An 8,149-nucleotide genomic window follows, 5' to 3' on the forward strand; every position below is an offset into this window, starting at 1 on the left:
ATTAAAAAATTTACTGATATGGTGCATTCGGAAGACAAACCCAATTTTTCACTTTTGACAATTGAGCTCGGGTGCAGGGGGGGGGGGGGTTGTGTAAAAGCCTGGTTCGTGCCTCGGAGAGGCTATGGGATCTAGTAAGATCGTCCTTCCTTTCCTCCCTAGAATCTGGATGTAGCAGGTGCTCAATTGTCAAAAGTGAAAAATTGGGTTTGTCTTCCGAATGCACCATATCAGTAAATTTTTTAATAATCTTTTAAAAATAGTAAATGCCACTATTTTTGCAAAATTATTACGAGATCTATTATTCTAATAAGGGTTTGATAAAATACAGTAGACTGCCTACTGGTTTTACCTGTAATAAGGTTTGATACAGATGATTATCCGTTCCAGGGGATTAAATAGCCGTTCTATGGCCCCAGGGTTTTCTCAAATTTTCTTTCATAGCCGGTCTATGGCCCCTGGGTTTTACGAACTTTTTTCCCAAGCCGGTCTATGGCCCCTGGGTTTTACGAACTTTTTTTCCCAAGCCGGTCTATGGCGTGTATGTTAAATAAACCAAATTTTTCACTTTTGACAATTGAGCACCTGCTACATCCAGATTCTAGGGAGGAAAGGAATATAATATAATATCTAATATATCTATCTGTGTGAAATAGATTAAATCCATTTATTTGATATTCAGCTAATAGTTCTGTATTTTCTACATTCATCCATGTTTTGGTAAGTGCAATAATATGTATTGTTTCATTGCAGATTAGAGATTCAAGATAGTTCTAGATTTCCGAAGTACTGAAACGCGCGCCATACAGGCTTGGTGGATCTAGGTGCAAGGTAAAATTATTTACATTTACTTGTTTTGTATTTATATGCATATATGCATTTATATGCATTATTCTATAGAATAATAGATCTCGTAATAATTTTGCAAAAATAGTGGCATTTACTATTTTTAAAAGATTATTAAAAAAATTACTGATATGGTGCATTCGGAAGACAAACCCAATTTTTCACTTTTGACAATTGAGCTCGGGTGCAGGGGGGGGGTTGTGTAAAAGCCTGGTTCGTGCCTCGGAGAGGCTATGGGATCCAGTAAGATCGTCCTTCCTTTCCTCCCTAGAATCTGGATGTAGCAGGTGCTCAATTGTCAAAAGTGAAAAATTGGGTTTGTCTTCCGAATGCACCATATCAGTAAATTTTTTAATAATCTTTTAAAAATAGTAAATGCCACTATTTTTGCAAAATTATTACGAGATCTATTATTCTAATAAGGGTTTGATAAAATACAGTAGACTGCCTACTGGTTTTACCTGTAATAAGGTTTGATACAGATGATTATCCGTTCCAGGGGATTAAATAGCCGTTCTATGGCCCCAGGGTTTTCACAAATTTTCTTTCATAGCCGGTCTATGGCCCCTGGGTTTTACGAACTTTTTTCCCAAGCCGGTCCATGGCCCCTGGGTTTTACGAACTTTTTTTCCCAAGCCGGTCTATGGCGTGTATGTTAAATAAACCAAATTTTTCACTTTTGACAATTGAGCACCTGCTACATCCAGATTCTAGGGAGGAAAGGAATATAATATAATATCTAATATATCTATCTGTGTGAAATAGATTAAATCCATTTATTTGATATTCAGCTAATAGTTCTGTATTTTCTACATTCATCCATGTTTTGGTAAGTGCAATAATATGTATTGTTTCATTGCAGATTAGAGATTCAAGATAGTTCTAGATTTCCGAAGTACTGAAACGCGCGCTATACAGGCTTGGTTGATCTAGGTGCAAGGTAAAATTATTTACATTTACTTGTTTTGTATTTATATGCATATATGCATTTATATGCATTATTCTATAGAATAATAGATCTCGTAATAATTTTGCAAAAATAGTGGCATTTACTATTTTTAAAAGATTATTAAAAAATTTACTGATATGGTGCATTCGGAAGACAAACCCAATTTTTCACTTTTGACAATTGAGCTCGGGTGCAGGGGGGGGGGTGGGTTGTGTAAAAGCCTGGTTTGTGCCTCGGAGAGGCTATGGGATCCAGTAAGATCGTCCTTCCTTTCCTCCCTAGAATCTGGATGTAGCAGGTGCTCAATTGTCAAAAGTGAAAAATTGGGTTTGTCTTCCGAATGCACCATATCAGTAAATTTTTTAATAATCTTTTAAAAATAGTAAATGCCACTATTTTTGCAAAATTATTACGAGATCTATTATTCTAATAAGGGTTTGATAAAATACAGTAGACTGCCTACTGGTTTTACCTGTAATAAGGTTTGATACAGATGATTATCCATTCCAGGGGATTAAATAGCCGTTCTATGGCCCCAGGGTTTTCTCAAATTTTCTTTCATAGCCGGTCTATGGCCCCTGGGTTTTACGAACTTTTTTTCCCAAGCCGGTCTATGGCCCCTGGGTTTTACGAACTTTTTTTCCCAAGCCGGTCTATGGCGTGTATGTTAAATAAACCAAATTTTTCACTTTTGACAATTGAGCACCTGCTACATCCAGATTCTAGGGAGGAAAGGAATATAATATAATATCTAATATATCTATCTGTGTGAAATAGATTAAATCCATTTATTTGATATTCAGCTAATAGTTCTGTATTTTCTACATTCATCCATGTTTTGGTAAGTGCAATAATATGTATTGTTTCATTGCAGATTAGAGATTCAAGATAGTTCTAGATTTCCGAAGTACTGAAACGCGCGCCATACAGGCTTGGTGGATCTAGGTGCAAGGTAAAATTATTTACATTTACTTGTTTTGTATTTATATGCATATATGCATTTATATGCATTATTCTATAGAATAATAGATCTCGTAATAATTTTGCAAAAATAGTGGCATTTACTATTTTTAAAAGATTATTAAAAAATTTACTGATATGGTGCATTCGGAAGACAAACCCAATTTTTCACTTTTGACAATTGAGCTCGGGTGCAGGGGGGGGGGGGTTGTGTAAAAGCCTGGTTTGTGCCTCGGAGAGGCTATGGGATCCAGTAAGTTCAGTAGAACTTCGGTTTCAACCCTTTTACCCTGTTGTAGCTCAGTCGATTAAGGCAGTGTCTGGGATGCTCCCGGACGCAGGTTCGAATCCTCGTCACGGCCCTTGTGGATTTGTTCATTTGATGCATCACGTTATTGTTATCTGTGTGTGTAATTCTTCACTTGCTACAGCAACAGGAATGTGTGTGTATGTATTTGTGTTGTTGAATATGACCGAAAGTGTAAGATTAATGATTCTAACACAAATCGTCTGAATATTTGTTTTTCTTCACTGTCGAGAGTAGTTAAAAAAATTACTCGAGTTTATTTTCACACTTTATTTATGGTCCTTAAGTCCCTCTCCTTAATGCTGCTGCTGTTTCTCGCATCTTTGCATCGCTTGTATGTTTGGGGGTTTGGCCTCTTGCTATATATTGATTCCATTTGTGTGTGTTTGGGTCTCAGGCCCTCTCGCAATTTCTGTTGAACAAACCCCTTTTCCTAGTTCTGCATCTCTCCTTTGGTACAAATTTTGTTGTGCTTTTATCATATATTTCACAAAACTTGACATACATTTCATTTACTTCATGTCCTATCAGCAAGTGTTTGTCAAATTCTTTAAGGAAAGTTTATCATCCTGATTGCAGATCTCTAGCGCTATTATGTCTACTTCTTGTGGATTCGCAATCATTATTTAATTTACCTTTAGGTGTTCTTTCACCAGCACAGCAACACTGTACCTCTCCCAACCAGTTTAAGATAAAAACTAAGTACTAACTAATTAACTCAATGTAACCTACCTTACCCCCAAAATGTCAACCCATGTCTTCTATTTTAAACAATGCTGTTTTGTTGACCAAATTGTATTTTTGTTTTTTTCTGCAATGTTTCCCCCCCCCCCCCACCACTCTACCACCACATTGAGTTTAGTAGCTCTGTGCACGTCAGGTGCTGTTTAATATACAGACCTACTCCTCCATTTGACCTAGTTTCTCTATCACATCTATATCACTTTGTGCTTTAGGCCTGGTGGAGCTTGGTCCACCAGGCTGTTGTTTGGAGTGGCCCGCAGATCCACATACAGTCTGCATATGATATACAGTCTGTTGATCAATTAAACTACAGTAGTTAGTTTTTATCATCCGAATGCACCAATATGTGTTCATTCTTCCCAGATGAAGGAACTAGGTAATATTCATCATCTGAATGCACCATCTGAAGCTTTAACACACTCATGATACACGAGAGGTTTAAAAAACTTTTAAAACTTTTAAAACTTTTTGACCTATGTATTTAAAAGCAATTCTAAAGTTAAAAAGTGTAGCATAGGCCCCTCGCAGAATGTTCTTAATATGATCCTCAGGTTATAGTTTTCTATCTAAAACCACCCCTAGATCTCTTTCTTGATCAGAATTCTTTATAGATCTCTGTGGCTCGATCATAGAAACTGAGTAAATTCGTTACATTGGACCTTCCAGATCGAATACCATGCTGACAGTCTGATATATCATTCAGTACGTCTGCATCTGAAATTGAGCAATACCGGATTTATTATTTGGTTTTATAAATTTTATACTTATAATCTTAACTTATTTCAGAGACCACGAGTAATCTGGGCTTCGAACTCAACAGAAAAGCCTTCCGTAGACCTGCTTCTTTGCTACATAATAGACAAAATTTAGTAAGTATTGATTTATTATGTGTTTGTTTATTTATTTATTTTTTCTTTATATACAAGAAGGTACATTGGGGAGAGTACAATGACTTGAAGTTATACATTCTTGTAAAGCAACTAGCACTCATAGCGTTTCGGGCAGATATAAGTATAGACCAAGGAACTTACCATCTTTTTTATTTCTGATGTTAACATTGTGTAACTGTAGATGAATTGCATTTGTTGATTTGCTCCCAAGTAAGATGTTGTAGGTCCTTTCTATGTTTAGTGGGAGTTTGTTGGTTGACATTAATAAGTGGATTTTTTTTAATTTATTGTTTACATCATTATTTAATATGAGTGGGTTGGAGTCTGAGTAGATGAGGTTAGTGTCATCATTATCTCATATCTCAGTGATTTTGTCGTAATGGTCAAGTAGCTGTACTGTACAAGTAGAGGACATGAGAGATAGCTGTAAGAGGTATTTCAATATCTTCCTGCTCTAAATCCTTGTTGGCCTGGATTGTGGAGGTCATTTGTCTCTATAAAACTAGTAACCTGACTCCTGATCACTCTCAAATAATTTTATTATGTGGGATGTTAGTGCAACTGGTCGATAATTCTTTGCCAATGCTTGTGTTGTGTTGTGTTGTTTTGGTAGTGATGTGCAATGTGTTGTTTTGGTAGTGATTCGTCCAGTTCTGGTAGTAGTGCGGTTGTTGTGTGGTGTAGTACTTGTGTGCTTGTTAATGACTTGTATTCCAGTCTTGTGGGTATCTCCTTTCCCCTACGGGCCAACTGCTTTGTTCTTACCTAGCATTTTGCTTTGTTTGGGTATGAATGTTTGTGTGCCGTATATTTTGCAAAATTTGCCATATATCTCATTATTTACTCCTCTGCCTAGCAACAAGTCTGTCTAATTATACTCATTAACTGTTTTTCAAAGTTCCCCATAGTGTCCTTTATTGAAATCGAGTTCATGAACCGTTTCAATGTTCTTATTTTCTTCTAGATTATATCTTAAAGTATATTTAAATGTTATTGTTATTATTGTTATTAAATGTTATTGTGACATTGCATTGCAATTGAGCTATGTTGTTTACCATACCGTTCATTTCGTGAGTATAAGTATAGATGCCACACTTGTGACAGGTAAAACCATGCCTTTTTTGAAAAACAGCACCGTCTGTTGCACGTAAGAGCAACCCACACTATATTATGTTGCAATATTATTTCAATATTTCCGATTGCATTGATAATTTGAATTTTCATAGATTTCAATTTATTTTCATTTCGATTTAATAATTTTGTGTGACATTGCATTGAAATTGAGCTGTTTTGTTTACCATACTGTTCATTTCATGAGTATAGTTTATTTTTTTATTTTTTTCATTTCATTTTTTTAGCTGTTCTTATTTTTCAGTGATGGGAATATCAGATCATTTGATGTTCCCAATTTTCTGATGGAAGCATCAGACCATTATAGAATGCATCGGATGAGGTAGTTTGGAATGGTGGGGAGGACGAGAGGGGGGTATGGTGGGGAAGACGAGGGGACAGAGGAGAGGGTAATGGTGGGGAGGACGAGGGGACTGGGGAGTTGGGGATGGTGGGGACAGGGGAATGCTGGGGAGGACAAAGGGACAGGTGAATGGGAGATGGTGGGGGAGGAAGAAGGACAGGGGAGAGGAAAATGGTAAGGAGGACGATGGGACAGGGAAGTGGGAATAGTGGGGATGATGTGGGGACAGGGAAGTGGGAAGGACGAGAGGACTGTGGAATGGGGAATGGCAAAGTGAATTATAATTATATATATTAATTAATTCTTATAAATTTCCAGAAGCCTGTATCAACACCCACACTAATGCAACTGAAAGAGATGTTGAGACAAGTATTGCTGATATGTTGAAGAACGCCCCAAACAAACTCGGTGGAAACAGATACAAGGTAAAGTTTGCCAATTTGCTGTAGTCTAATTCAATTTCTTTTTAGTAATCTTTGAGAACATTTATGCTATGAATAAGATAAAATAATGTAACTGATTTTGACTAAATATGTAGATATATTTAATTTTCTGAGCACTAATAATGAAAGAAAACCAAAATAAGAGGTGGCTACTATCTCTAATAATGGGCTGGAATAATGCAGGATATAATAATATATATATATATAAATATGACAATGTCAGACCACGGAGGAAGAATGAAACAGGAATTTCCTTAAGTACTTTTGTATATTAAATACATCTTCAGAAGGTCCTTCTGAAGATGTATTTAATATACAAAAGTACTTAAGGAAATTCCTGTTTCATTCTTCCTCCGTGGTCTGACATTGTCACATTCTTAATCACGTGTTTATTTTCGTGATATACACACATATATATAAATATATATAATATATATTTATATATATATATATTTATTTTTATAAATATATATATGATATATAGATTCTATATAGATTCTATTCTATTATTCTATTCTATTCTATTCTATAGTTTTATATAGATTCTTGTTTTAGTTTTTTTTCTATAATATGGAAACGGTTTTTAATTAATAAATTAAATATTATATAATAAAATAATGTATTATTGAAAACAATTAGTAACAAACAATATTTCATTACAGGGTGGTGAAGCAAGAAGACATGTGCATCACACAGCAGACTTGGATATGACGAATACTGAAAATGGCTAATGTCTATATAGAAGAATCTATATGTGTCTATATATAGACACATATAGATTCCTATATATAACCTATATATATATATATTATAATATATATATATATATATATATATATATATATATATATATATATATATATATATATATATATATATATATATATATATATATATATATATATATATATAGGTTAGGTTTGGTAGGGTTGGTTAGTTATCATATATCTACGTATAACTAGCTAGTTTTACCTTTATATATATATTATTTATATATATATATTATATAAAAAGTTTGTGAGGAAGACCTCTGGTGCCAATGTGGGGACCCATAGCCTCGGAGAAGAAAATAAAAAGTATTCAGAGGAGACCTTGTGGTCACTCACTAAACACTAATATTATCTTCTACCACCCCCATTCTTTTGTATGCACACATATATATTTGCTTTATTTGAACTTTGTTACAAAGAGGGAGTTACATATAGGTTACAAAGATGGTTATCATATATATATTATTTATATATATATATATTATTTATATATATATTACTTATATATAATTATATTATTTATATATAATTATATTATTTATATATAATTATATTATTTATATATAATTATATTATTTATATATAAATATATTATTTATATATAAATATATTATTTATATATAAATATATTATTTATATATAAATATATTATTTATATATAAATATATTATTTATATATAAATATATTATTTATATATAAATATGTTATTTATATATAAATATGTTATTTATATATAAATATGTTATTTATATATAAATATGTTAT

General features: G+C 33.6%; 1 long non-coding RNA gene across 1 annotated transcript; it reads left to right on the forward strand.

The window, feature by feature from the left end:
* The first annotated feature begins 2,657 nt into the window (after window positions 1-2,657).
* LOC138360085 (uncharacterized) lies at window positions 2,658-7,341 on the forward strand. Its single transcript, XR_011226200.1, has 3 exons — window positions 2,658-2,747; window positions 6,489-6,595; window positions 7,276-7,341. It is a non-coding gene; the product is annotated as an uncharacterized lncRNA (long non-coding RNA).
* Window positions 7,342-8,149: the final 808 nt, after the last annotated feature.

Source organism: Procambarus clarkii, unplaced genomic scaffold (assembly GCF_040958095.1).
Source record: "Procambarus clarkii isolate CNS0578487 unplaced genomic scaffold, FALCON_Pclarkii_2.0 HiC_scaffold_95, whole genome shotgun sequence".
NCBI lineage: Eukaryota > Metazoa > Arthropoda > Malacostraca > Decapoda > Cambaridae > Procambarus > Procambarus clarkii.